The sequence below is a fragment of the Syngnathus scovelli genome, chromosome 6, assembly GCF_024217435.2.
Source record: "Syngnathus scovelli strain Florida chromosome 6, RoL_Ssco_1.2, whole genome shotgun sequence".
NCBI lineage: Eukaryota > Metazoa > Chordata > Actinopteri > Syngnathiformes > Syngnathidae > Syngnathus > Syngnathus scovelli.
The window spans coordinates 8,957,622-8,971,142 of record NC_090852.1 but is presented as its reverse complement, the minus strand read 5'-3'; the positions used below and the strand labels follow the sequence as shown (position 1 = coordinate 8,971,142).

Below are 13,521 nucleotides of genomic sequence, written 5' to 3'. Positions count from 1 at the left end.
AAAAAATTCTCCGGCTCCAGTCCGTGATGCCGCTTTTTGAAAGACGGCTCTCATTCAATAGTCATGCAAGTTTCCATAGTGTAGTGGTTATCACGTTCGCCTCACACGCGAAAGGTCCCCGGTTCGAAACCGGGTGGAAACAACCTGTTAGAGATTTGCTCACTCCAACTTATTTTGCAAGAACCACACGGAAGACAAGGCAAGTTCTTTTAGACACCTGCAGGTGGAGAGTTCACTCGTTGAAGGAATGAAGTCTAAAAGTCTCCTCCCTGCAAGGGCATATTTATTAGGAGGAACAGAGTGGGGGTGGGAGTGGACAGGTTTGGTGAACCCCCGGCCTCTGATAAGATCAGAGCAGGGGGTGTTTTACACTATTGTGGGAAACAGACTCTGCATTGTGAGGGCCAGACGTGATTGATTTACTTATTACATTGTGAGGGCCAGACGTGGTTGATTTAATTATTACATTGTGAGGGCCAGACGTGATTGATTTAATCATTACAGTCTACATTCCAACATAATCATAGGATCAAACTAACCTGAAAACCCTAACATCTCCCTCCTGATTTATCATATGATTATGCCACCCCAAACAACAACGATAAGCAAGAGAAAAAAAAACATATATACGTATAATGAAGAAAGTAGAATGGTAAAAATAAAAACAACAAACAATGATAGCAACACTTTCCAGTGAAGATGAGGCATTACCTCAAACTTATTGTGTAAGCGAAAAACCTGCTGGCCAGATGTTATTAGCAGGAAAATTCTTACACGGTCCCTTTGCCTAAGACGACCAGAATGCTATCAATAAAAAACAAAAACACAGAAACAGTACATCATTGTATCCATCACTTGTGAAGCATTTTCGATGGTCAAATCATCAAGTTTCTGTAAAACATGCTCAACAGAACAGCATCTACGCAATCCACGTCTCATTATCATTATCACAACTGTCACGTCTAAGAAGTTGTATATGTGCCCGTGTTTTCGTCAGCTGATGATGTTCTAGTCTGTAGGTGAGGTCTGTCACACACACCGGCGCACACACTCTTGTCCAGTTGGCAGGCAGCATCGGACAACTCCTGTGACCACAAAACCATGATCCGTACTGAACAGGCACGTGCACTCATAGGATGCAGGTGGGGCAGTGCCTCTGAACTTCTGGCTGAAGTAGGTCCCGTCCGATGGTGCAGCCATGTTGGTAGTAGAGCCCTTACACCTTGAAAACGGCTCTCTCATCCTGGCACACAGCGGTGATGTCCAAAGCTCCCATCCAGTTTCCTCCTGGAGAGCAGTCGTCGTTAATGCATTTGTGGGTCCTGCAACCTTGGATGCAACATGTGTAGTCAGCAAGACTTGGAATGGTCCCTCCCGTCGTGGCTGGCCCAGTTCCTTCTTTTGATGACCTCGATGTAGACCCAGTCTCCTGGATTGATGGGGTTGTCGACCTGTGAGGAGGAAAGATCAAGCGGCAGTAAATTTGTCTTTGACACAGTTTGAGCGTCCTGATCATATAATCTGCCAAGGACTGCTCTTCATCTGTTGTTTGCAACTCTCGTAGTCAATTGTAGTGCCCATTTAACTGGCAAATAGGAATGTTTGCGGGAAGAGTTTGAACACTTCCTAATGATTCCCTTTAACCAAAAACTATTTATGACAGGGGCGTTCCCATTTATTGCCTCCTGGTTTAAAAGAGATTGTCTTATCCATGTCTTCTTTGTCCTCACACGCTCGCACCCACACAGGGTGTACACACACACACACACACACGCACACACACACACACACACACACGCACCCACGCAGACAAAGAGATTCTAATCCATCTCTCATGTAGCTTCTCTTGATAGAATCTCCTATTGGTAACTGTATAGCAGACGTTTTAGCATATAATCCCATACTCTGCTCTCTCACTTCTACTTTTCCATGTCGGTGCAGTCGTAGGTGGCCCCTATTGCAGTCATTGTCTTGTTAACTGTCGCCTTGTGACTCCTATGCATGATTGTGTGAATGTCAAAAATTGAACGTACCTAACTTTCTGACCATCCAACCTCCACTGTGGTATAAAAAACCTTACTATTGTATTGAGTAGGTACATTGAGCAACCTAGCTTCCTCCTGACTGCCAAATGTCCTGTTCTAAAATTTATATAACTCGACCTCTACGTCTTAAGCTTGATGAGCCAAAATATAAGATCTTGCTCTTGTTTCCTACCGTTTTAGCCTATTTGTTTTATCCAAATCCGTTCAATCTCTGATTATAATCTGTAGCCCTACGTATTTTTCAAATTTTTTATTTATTTATTTATCAAATCTCCTCAGTTCTGTCAAACTCAGTGCACAATGAACCTCCCTTCCACTTTGAACCAAGCTTCACCAAATTTGGGAACGCCGTAGCAAGGAGTGCGATTTGGTTGTCAGACACTCCAAGTCCATATCTTTTTGCCGCACTTCACCCTATCAAGTTGGTGTTCTTTTGTTGTTGCTTCAGAGCGACCCCATCCATCACTCTTGAATGAGTCCATTGTTCAAATGAGTCAATTTTCATCATTGTGAGTTCCTCCGCTTTCCACTGTCTTTTCTCGTCCCCGAGGATGTTGTATTTCCTCTGGAGTGTACTTGTCCTCCTCCAAGCACAACAGCAGTCTTTTCTTGTCCTTCGCCAAAGGTCAAAGGTGCTTCAGAGCCAGGCACCATTTTGTGGTTGTTCACGGCTGCAGGCGAAGACTCGGATTGGGTTTCAGGGGCCCTGACACTGAGAATGACAGGCTGGTTTGAACACTTGTAAGACTATCTCCAAATGTAGCTGCTTCCATCAATTTGCTGGTAATGTTTGTTTACCAAACTTCAAATTCTTCTAATAACAGAGGTCTCGTTTTTATATCGTAAATCCTGCAACTCATCCTATTTTTTTTTTTTTTTTTTTTTTTTTTTTTTTTTTTTTTGAGCTACATTTTATCTATCTATAGTTCCAATTTAATCGGACAGTATGTTGTCTTCAGTATCATTATTGAAAATCAACTCATCGAGGTCTGCTTTCCACATCAAGCCCTGATCTGTATGTCTTGACCTATCACATGTTATTGTCATGCTTGCTCAAAAATGTGACTTAGAGTATGGTGCTGTGAATTCTCAATCTCCCCAATGAAATTGGATCTCCCCTCGTAGTTCTTATCGTTCTCATGTTCCTGTTAGCCTGCAATTGTCCAAATCAAAAATGTTTTCTTTTAACTGTCTTTCTTTTGAACCTCTAAATCTCTCGTGTTGCTAACCTATCTACACCAGAACAAAAAATTTACCACAATATAACACCAAATGTATTCGAAAATTCATTGTCATAAAGTGTTGTATTATTACTATCTTCCACTATCTGTCCTACTCACTCCCCCCCTTTTTGAGGCCTGGCAACGCCCATGCCTCACACCTTGACAAACTTTTTGGGAGAATGTGTTCTTTACTACATACGATTCCATCATTATTTAATTTGACTTACTTTCCAAAACGCTTCTCAATTTCTCAGTTCACACATCTTCTACATGTGTTACTGGTTCTCCATTTTTTTTCTAGTTAATTATCAATCCAAAAGCTACGCGTTTCTTCCTAACATTCAACCTGCTCAAAATCACTCTTTCATCAAAGTCGCTCTACTAATTCTCTATAGTAGTCGCCAACGACTTCAACCATTCAACCTGTAATTTCTTTTCATTCAGGCTATCATTCATCAATGTTCATTTGCATCTCACACGCAGTCTCCAAAAAGGAGTCTTTCTATCACATTGGTCCCAATTCATCCAAGCTCACCACACAACATTCATATATCATTTTCAACTTAGCTTTCCTGGTAGAACAATCCACCAATTCAAAAAAAAACTTAACTGAAACAAACAACTGGCAAATTAATCTGAATTTTTTCTTTGTTTTTAAATTTGAAGAACTCAATCTCTCAGATTTAGCTTGCATTTAGAATTTTGTATAATCTTATAACACAACCAATCAATTATTCCTATTAAATGTAGCATTGCAAAATCTTAAATTCACAGTTTAGCTTCTTCCAATTCCTGAAAGCATGTTCTGTCATTTTTTTTTTTTTTTTTTTTTTTTTTTTTTCCGAATTTCTCATGTGGGCTCGACACTTAACATGCACTAGTGTGGATTAGTTTCTGCTTGCAAACAGATTTCTCTCTTTTTCCTCTCATTTTTATCTTCCAAAATCATTTCTGTTCTGCGGTGCAAATTGGATAGACCACAGTCTAGCAAATTTTTTTTATACTAAAACTTTAGCCAATGTTCATCATTTTAACATATACGCACACACATGCACAGCTCTCGCATGCAAAAGGTAGTTCCCAGCAACAATGATTCGTCACAGGCTGGCCATTTCCTGTGGTCGATCATGAGCTGGTCCCTCCCATGCACACGAGGACAGCACATTCTAATTTTATTTATTTATCTTCTAGAAGCAAGTTGCATTTCTTTACCACTTGATTTGCATATTTTAACTTCAGTGTAACACAATTTGAGCTCTAGTCATTTGTAATTTGGGCATACAAACAGCATTGTCATACTTCTTGGATGGACAGGACTTCTAATAATCTAAAAAAAATTCTAATAATCTGACAATGACATGTTTTGCTGTCATATGGGCATCTATTCTTTCTTTCTCTGTATGAGCATAAGCGGTCAAAGAGGAGGAAGCTTGTCATGCTAAACATTTGGCTTCTCCTCTGCTCTTTCCTCCACCCTTTGATTGATATTGTTTTGCAAAACGACACACTCTTGCTAAGTGTCCTCGTTTCCCACAGTTCCAACAGTTGTCAGAATCTCGTGGGGGTTTTGAATTATATGGCGGCCTGCGACCTTGTTGGCCTCTACCTCTCCCTCTAACCTGCTGGGACCCTTGGAAGAAGACTGTTGTATCTTCATCTAGTTCATCATCATCATTATCTAGATGAAATACATCAGAACTTTTGCCTTTTTTTGATCACTTTTCCAGCATGTCTGGCCCATTGCATAGTTGTTGTCACACTTGCAACATCCACTTCCACCAAATGTTTCCTCACCAAGTTGCCTATTTCAGGGCGGAAATTAGTGAGGAGCGCATTTTTGAGCTGTTGTTGATAAGCACCCTCAGCTGTATCATTGAATGGGATGCCACTATGCACCCTGAATTCTTTTTCAAATCTCAATTGAATGGCGGCCTCATCACTTTTCAACTTTCTATCTTTTGTCTTTTGGATTTGTTCTCTTCTTTCTTGTGAAGCTTTCAACCACATTTTAGCACAATCCACTTCTTCCACATTTCAAATTTCCTTGTACTCCATACATTTTCTTCCACTTCAGCATGTATTGCATACAATTAAGAAATCTACTTGCCATGAACTTCTCGTTTTAAAGAAGAGCAGAGCAAGAGATTTACCGTTCTTATTTCCCATCTTAATTTTAGTAGCTTAAGGTTTTACAATTTTTTTTTTCAATTTTTTTTCTTTGAGGATCCTCAATGCAGGTTTAAATTGACCTTTCAACAAATCACTAGCCTGTATTATTGCCGTGGATCAATGCTAGAACTGCTTCTTAGTCAACTTATCCTACCAGTCACACACTCAATCACACAAACTCCAGCGCTTTTTTAGGCCTATCTAGGGATGGGTGTAAAACCCTCCCAAACAGCTTTGGAAAAACGGACAAAAGAAAAAATCTACACCCTTCTTCAATTAAGAAAAAGAAGCTCTGTTTTTCTTAGCCCGTTTCTTCCACTGGGACTTGAACCCAAGCTATTCTTTGGCTTGGAAAAACATACAAAGAAAAATCTACGCCCTTCTTTGATTAACAAAAAAGAAGCTCCGTGTTTCTTAGCACGTTCCTTCCACTGGGACTTTAACCCAAGCCAGATCCCTCAGCTCGGAAAAACAGACAAAGAAGAGTCTACACACTTCTTCGATGAACGAAAAAGAAGCTCTGCCTTTCTTAGCCTGTTTCTTCCACTGGGACTTGAACCCAAGCTATCTCCCGTGCACCTCTATGTGTTACGCGTTTAACAACACAACACAATTTCAAGAACTTACTTGTCCCCTGGTTCGTTGCACTGCCGGGTCCCGTCAATCCACCTCTGTCAGACGAAGGCAGACCTAAGATGCTGGCCCAGCGAAGAATTTCCTTCCCAGGTCTTTCTTTACCAGGTCCGGCTAGTGGACGCTGGCCCGTCGACGGTGTACAGCGCGTCGTCCTCCGTCAGCCAGATGATGGGTATGAGGGTCCCGGGTTTCGGCACCAAAATGTTAGAGATTTGCTCACTCCAACTTATTTTGCAAGAACCACACGGAAGACAAGGCAAGTTCTTTTAGACACCTGCAGGTGGAGAGTTCACTCGTTGAAGGAATGAAGTCTAAAAGTCTCCTCCCTGCAAGGGCATATTTATTAGGAGGAACAGAGTGGGGGTGGGAGTGGACAGGTTTGGTGAACCCCCGGCCTCTGATAAGATCAGAGCAGGGGGTGTTTTACACTATTGTGGGAAACAGACTCTGCATTGTGAGGGCCAGACGTGATTGATTTACTTATTACATTGTGAGGGCCAGACGTGGTTGATTTAATTATTACATTGTGAGGGCCAGACGTGATTGATTTAATCATTACAGTCTACATTCCAACATAATCATAGGATCAAACTAACCTGAAAACCCTAACATCTAACCTGTTTTGAACGTTTTTGTCAGCACATTTGAAAAAAATTCTCCGGCTCCAGTCCGTGATGCCACTTTTTGAAAGCCAGCTCTCGCACAACAGTTCCAAAAGTATAACTCTCCCCGTCGGGGAATCGAACCCCGGTCTTCCGCGTGACAGGCGGAGATACTGTCCACTATACTAACGAGGAGCTCTTCTTCACCGCAAGTGCCCAGTGCAAGTGGCAGATATCCAGCAGGTAAAGGTACACTGACACTGTCATACCAACGAGTTCCCCAGTGTAGTTCACATTCGCCTAACACGCAAGAGTAAAAACGACCCGGCGCCAGTCCGTGTTGCCACTCTTTGCAAGATAGCTCACCAAGCGTGGCCAGGGCAGTTTCCATAGAGTAGCTGTTATCACGTTCGCCTCACACGCGAAAGGTCCCCGGTTCGAAACCGGTCGGAATCAAGCTAGTTCGAACCTTTTTGTCAGCACATTTGAAAAATTTCATCTCCGGTGCCAGTCCGCGATGCCACTTTTTGCAATACGGCTCTCATTTGACAGTCAGACGAGTTTCCATAGTGTAGTGGTTATCACGTTCGCCTAACACGCGAAAGGTCCCCGGTTCGAAACCGGGTGGAAACAAGCTGTATGAACCTTTTCGTCAGCCCATTTGAAAAAAATTCTCCGGCTCCAGTCCGTGGTGCCACTTTTTGAAAGACGGCTCCCATTCAGTAGTCATGCAAGTTTCCATAGTGTAGTGGTTATCACGTTCGCCTCACACGCGAAAGGTCCCCGGTTCGAAACCGGGTGGAAACAACCTATTTCGAACCGTTTTGTCAGCACATTTGAAAAATTTCATCTCCGGTGCCAGTCCGCGATGCCACTTTTTGCAATACGGCTCTCATTCGACAGTCAGACAAATTTCCATAGTGTAGTGGTTATCACGCTTGCCTAACATACGAAAGGTCCCCGTTTCGGAACCAGGTGGAAACCCGCCGTATGAACCTCTTCGTCGGCCAATTTGAAAACTTTCTCCGGCTCCAGTCCGTGATGCCACTTTTTGAAAGACAGCTCTCACACCATAGTCATGCAAGTTTCCATAGTGTAGTGGTTATCACGTTCGCCTCACACGCGAAAGGTCCCCGGTTCGAAACCGGGTGGAAACAAGCTATTTTGAACCTTTTTGTTAGCGCATTTGAAAAATTCGTCTCTGGCGCCAGTCCGTGATGCCACTTTTTGGAAGACGGCACTCGTGAGACAGTCGGGACACTGTCCATGGTGTAGTGGTTATCACGTTCCCCTCACACGCCAAAGGTCCCCGGGTGGAAACAAGCCTGAATAGCACTGTTGATTGCTTATTTTGGGCGTTGTGTAGCTATTTTATTTCAGTTAGCAGAGCTCTGAACGTTAATAAATGAGAAGTAGAGTGCCAAAACCAACATCCTTTTTGTCCTGTTATGATACAAATGGATTAACTTTCATTTCGAATCGTAAAAGTCCTGTGGCGACCGGTAAGTGGCAACGGGGGCAGGATTGTGAAGTCTGGAAGCCCCTAGTCACAAGTTGGCACATCAGGCGGTGGATGTTAGATGATCGTTGGGCTCTTGGACCGAGGCAGAAGAGCTCTTCGGTAGCTGCATCCACGACTGAGCAGCCCCTTTTAGGATCCACTCTGCTCACCCCTGTGGGGGAAGGGGCTAGAAAAGGTGCCCTAAACATAGCCTGCCTCAAACCTCCCGACTGGATTACCGCGTTCAGAGGGATCGCCAATATGCGGTCGAAAACACAGAAACATGAATTTTGGAGCATGGAATGTGCGCACACTAATGGACAGTGTAACCAGTGATAGGCCGGAGAGGAGAACCGCCATCATTGCCAGGGAACTGAGAAGATGCCGGATTGACATAGCTGCTCTTTCAGAAACCCGACGGGCAGAGGAAGGTCATCTGAAGGAGGAAAAGGGTGGATACACTTTCTTCTGGAAAGGAAAGGCCACAGATGAGCCTAGGATCCATGGGGTTGGTTTTGCCATCAAGAACCAACTGATCAGTCAGCTCTCTGAACTCCCTGTGGGAATCAGTGAGCGCCTGATGACACTCCGTCTGGTGCTGGCCAACAACCAGACGGCAACAGTTCTTAGTGCTTATGCACTTATCCTCATTTCCGATGAGGACAAAAAAGAGGCTTTCTATGCCTGTCTGGATGAGGTATTGTCAAAAATCCCCAAGGAGGACAAGATTGGGGGATTTCAATGCCAGAGTGGGCCGTGACCACCACCTCTGGAAGGGCACCATTGGAAAGGAAGGCATTGGAAACATTAACTCCAACGGGGTTTGGCTTCTTAGCAAATGTGCTCAATACGACCTTATCATCACCAATACCATCTTTCGCCAGAAGAACAAACTCAAGGGCTCATGGAGACACCCTCGCTCTAAACAATGGCATCGTATTGATTATGTCATCGTCAGAGCCAGGGATCAGCGCGACGTGAGCATCGCAAAAGCCATGATGGATTCAGAGGCCTGCTGGACAGATCACCGCCTGATACGATCCACGATGTCCATCAGACTCAAGAGGAAGAGGAGACTGCAAAAGACTAAACCTTGAGACCCTGAATAAAACTGCCGCCCTGCAGCTGTTTCAGGCCTCTCTTGGAGAAAGCCTCAATCAGGAATACCCTGAGGACATTGAAGAACACTGGAGCCTGCTCAAGTCTTCCATCCTCGACACCTGCAGTGCCACTCTCGGGTACAAGGCCAGAAAGCATCAGGGCTGGTTTGATGAGAACGACACAGAGATAGAACAGCTCATCTCCAAGAAAAGGGAAACCTTTCGTGTCCGGCAAAATGACATCACCTGCACAGCAAAGAGACAGGCTCACTCCAGAGCCAAGGCTGACGTCCAGAGCCGGGTGAGACAGATTAAAAACTCTTGGTGGACAGAAAGGGCACTGGAAATCCAGAGTTTGGCAGACTCTGGTGACACCAGAGGCTTTTTCAGTGCTACCAAGGCTGTCTACGGCCCAAGCCATCGCGGCCAAAACGCCCTGCGCTCTAAAGACGGGCAGGAGCTGTTGAAGGACAATGAGTCCATAAACAACCGGTGGAGAGAGCACTTTCAGGAACTCCTCAACCGTGACAGCACAACTCAGTCAGATTTCCTCAGTCACATCCCTCAGAGTCCCATCAGGGAAGACATGGGTGAACCTCCCACTTTAGCAGAGGTCCAAGATGCCATCAGGAGCCTGAAGAACAACAAGGCCTCTGGGCCAGATGGGATCCCAGCTGAGGTCCTAAAGGAAGGTGGACTAGAGCTCCAGCGCCACCTCCATTCCCTCTTTCTGAAGGTCTGGGAAAAAGAAGTACTCCCCTCGGAGCACAGGGATGCTCTGGTAGTGACCATTTTCAAGAAAGGGGACAAAGCGGAATGTGGAAACTATAGGGGCATCTCGCTCCTTTCAACAGTTGGCAAAGTACTTGCTCGTGTTCTTGCCAACCGCCTACCGCCACTGTCTGAGGAAGTTCTCCCAGAATCGCAGTGCGGTTTTCGCCCAGCTAGAGGCACTGCAGACATGATTTTTACAGCACGCCAACTCCAGGAGAAATGCCGTGAGCATAAACAGCCTTTGTTCATGGCTTTCATAGACCTGACAAAGGCCTTTGACTCGGTGGATCGCCAGGCCCTATGGAGCATCCTTCTGAGCTATGGTTGCCCGGATAAATACGTCAGAATACTGCGTTTATTACATCACGGAATGACAGCCACAGTGCTCAACAACAGCTCCTTGACTGAGCCTTTCACTGTAGAGACAGGGGTCAAACAGGGATGCATCATTGCACCCACCCTGTTCTCTGTCTTTAACCTGGTGATCCCGAAAGGGGGATCCTTCCATCTGTGGTCCCTTCTCAAGGTTTCTCATTTTCCCCTGGCAGGGTTTTTTTGAGTTTTTCCTTGCCCTTTTGGGAGCTTAAGATCAGGGGATGCTTTGAGAATAATTGTCAATTTTGGCTATGTGAAGCCCTTTGAGACTGTTTGTGATTTAGGGCTATACAAATAAACTTGACTTGACTTGACTTGACTTGACTTGACTTGACTTGACTTGACTTGACTTGACTTGACTTGACTTGACTTGTCTTCACTGCCGCCATACTCCACCTCATCAACGAAGAACTACCACACGGAATCCCAATTTGGTACAGAACTGATGGCAGGCTCTTAGACCTTAACAGGTTCAAAGCCAAAACCAAGATCAGACCACTTTTTGCAATACGACTCTCATTCAACAGTCAGACAAATTTCCATAGTGTAGTGGTTATCACGTTTGCCTAACATGCGAAAGGTCCCCGTTTCGGAGCCGGGTGGAAACCCGCCGTATGAACCTCTTCGTCAGCCCATTTGAAAATTTTCTCCGGCTCCGGTCCGGGCCACTTTATCTCGGCAGAGCAGCGTGGATGGCAAAGAGATGGCTTTACCACTGGTGGGCGAGCAAGGCTGCAAAATAACAACCTCGCTGTCGGTTCCCCCAACCTCAAAAGCAGCCTACGAAAGATCATTGGGCCAGCACCAGCCTCTGGCACGACGCAGCACCGTGCCCACCGAGCAGGAGTGCGCCAACGTCGGGCATCCCAGTCTGAGAGACACCATGCACAAGCGGCGACTGGGGAACGACCACTACGACTCAGACTCCCAGCTCTACTCCGACTCCGTCATGCTGGACTCCCCCAAGGTGCCAATGGAGCGACGGAAAATGAACACCTCCCCTCTGGCCATACTGACCAGCTCCAGAGAGTCCCTGGACAGCAACACCAGCACGTCCTCACCCAGCACCGTCCGCCGGCGTCCGCCAGGCCTCTTGGAGAGGAGAGGCTCTGGCACCCTGCTTCTTGATCACATCTCCCACACAAGGCCGGGCCACCTGCCCCCTCTCAATGTCAACCCCAACCCTCCCATTCCTGACATTGGCGCCAGTAGCAAGACTTTGGCCAGCGGTATTCGATCCTTAGCTCCAGTAGCACCTAGCACACCAAAGAGAGGTGGACCCAAGTGCAAGAAGAAGCTTGTGAGAAGACATTCTATGCAAGTGGAGCAGATGAAGCAGCTGTCTGACTTTGAGGAGCTTGCTCATCAGTGACTAAGGGTGTTTATGCAGCATTTTTAGTGTCTACTGCCTACATTGTCAGCAAGTGCATCCATGAGTTCAGTGGTGTAGACTCACAGGCGTATAGATGTTGAATAACAAACTGGAAAAAGTTCCAATTGAGCAATATAGATAGATTTCCTCCTTGTGCCGCTTCCCACCTTGAGGATTCTCTTTGGACACCATGTCTGCTTTAAATGTATTACCGTTTTGAATGTAAATGACAATGACAAGTTATGACACACACACACACACACACACACACACACACACACACACACAAGAGATCTCGTGACGTAACATGCAGGGACAATTCTTGATCCCTTTGTAGCCAGCAGGCCGCTAGGGTGCACTTTGTCCATATGTAATTAGCATTAACGATGGGCTTACTTTGGAGTCGAGATGTAGCGTTGGGTTACAAGTTTGATTTTGTAGCAAAATTGTGCAAAGTGCCTTCAAGATTGATTGAAGATTGGGGTGGAAAGAATCGCTATACATTTGATGTATTAAAAACAATTTGTAACAAAAAAGGTGTAACCAAAATGTGTCTCATTTCATCAAAACCGTTGGCCTCACATGGAGTGAATAATGTGTCTTTAAAAAAAGCAGGTGGTGTGCTATTAAATGAACACTTTGAGATTTCTCTGAAATGTAGTGCGATATAACTTACTCCACTACGCGGCGCGGCCAGTTCTAGTGACAAGTTGGCTTCTTTGACTTCCTCGTTAGTATAGTGGACAGTATCTCCGCCTGTCACGCGGAAGACCGGGGTTCGATTCCCCGACGGGGAGTAATTTTCTTCATGTGAACTAGCGTCGGGTATGTTGTCTACCAAAGTGTGTTAACGTGTTTGCAGCAAAGTTATTATGTACCAACTGCAGTGGTTTTTGTGTGACAGTTTGTGTTAACTGCAGGCAGTGGAATTCCACCCCATTAACTGAATTATAAATTCATTATTTAATTAGTTTGCTCATTTGTTACTACATGTTCACAACAGAAATGGTGCCTCGTCGGAATTGAAGTGAACTATGATGTTGGTAGATTTGGAGTTTGGAGAGCACACTGCACAGAGCTGGTTGAGACTTCACAAATATATCTGCAACTAACACAATTGTACTATAGGCTTTTCATATAAAAATTTGAATAACTATGTTTACAGGTCCTCTCTATTTTAGCTCTTTAAAAAGACGGCTTGGGTGACCCTGACAGGAGTGCGAGACTCCGGCCGACATAGTCTCGGGGTTATGGAGACGCACAAAGTGTCTCACCACAATAAAGTGGTGATCCCGTCGAGACACAAGCACACACACGCATTCATTTACTCCAAACGTATAGCTCTCCCCGTCGGGGAATCGAACCCCGGTCTTCCGCGTGACAGGCGGAGATACTGTCCACTATACTAACGAGGAGCTCTTATTCGTCACAAGTGCCCAGTGGAAGTGGCAGATATCCAGCAGGTAAAGGTACACTGACACTGTCATACCAACGAGTTCTCCAGTGTAGTTCACATTCGCCTAACACGCAAGAGTAAAAACGGCCCGGCGCCAGTCCGTGATGCCACTCTTTGCAAGATAGCTCGCCGAGTGTGACCAGGGCAGTTTCCATAGAGTAGTGGTTATCACGTTCGCCTCACACGCGGAAGGTACCCGGTTCGGAATCGGGTGGAAACAAACCGGCCGTACCTTTTTGTGAGCCCATGTGAAGCTGTCTCCGGCGAC

General features: G+C 45.3%; 7 non-coding genes across 7 annotated transcripts; 5 read left to right on the top strand and 2 right to left on the bottom strand.

Moving 5' to 3' along the window:
- The first annotated feature begins 69 nt into the window (after nucleotides 1-69).
- trnav-cac (transfer RNA valine (anticodon CAC)) lies at nucleotides 70-142 on the top strand. The gene has a single exon. It is a non-coding gene; the product is annotated as a tRNA-Val (tRNA).
- A 6,656-nt stretch (nucleotides 143-6,798) lies between these two features.
- On the bottom strand, nucleotides 6,799-6,870 carry trnad-guc (transfer RNA aspartic acid (anticodon GUC)). The gene has a single exon. It is a non-coding gene; the product is annotated as a tRNA-Asp (tRNA).
- Nucleotides 6,871-7,235: 365 nt separating this feature from the next.
- Nucleotides 7,236-7,308, top strand: trnav-aac (transfer RNA valine (anticodon AAC)). The gene has a single exon. It is a non-coding gene; the product is annotated as a tRNA-Val (tRNA).
- A 101-nt stretch (nucleotides 7,309-7,409) lies between these two features.
- Nucleotides 7,410-7,482, top strand: trnav-cac (transfer RNA valine (anticodon CAC)). Its single transcript has one exon. It is a non-coding gene; the product is annotated as a tRNA-Val (tRNA).
- Nucleotides 7,483-7,759: 277 nt separating this feature from the next.
- Nucleotides 7,760-7,832, top strand: trnav-cac (transfer RNA valine (anticodon CAC)). Its single transcript has one exon. It is a non-coding gene; the product is annotated as a tRNA-Val (tRNA).
- A 4,690-nt stretch (nucleotides 7,833-12,522) lies between these two features.
- Nucleotides 12,523-12,594, top strand: trnad-guc (transfer RNA aspartic acid (anticodon GUC)). Its single transcript has one exon. It is a non-coding gene; the product is annotated as a tRNA-Asp (tRNA).
- A 546-nt stretch (nucleotides 12,595-13,140) lies between these two features.
- Nucleotides 13,141-13,212, bottom strand: trnad-guc (transfer RNA aspartic acid (anticodon GUC)). The gene has a single exon. It is a non-coding gene; the product is annotated as a tRNA-Asp (tRNA).
- Between the last annotated feature and the right edge of the window lie 309 nt (nucleotides 13,213-13,521).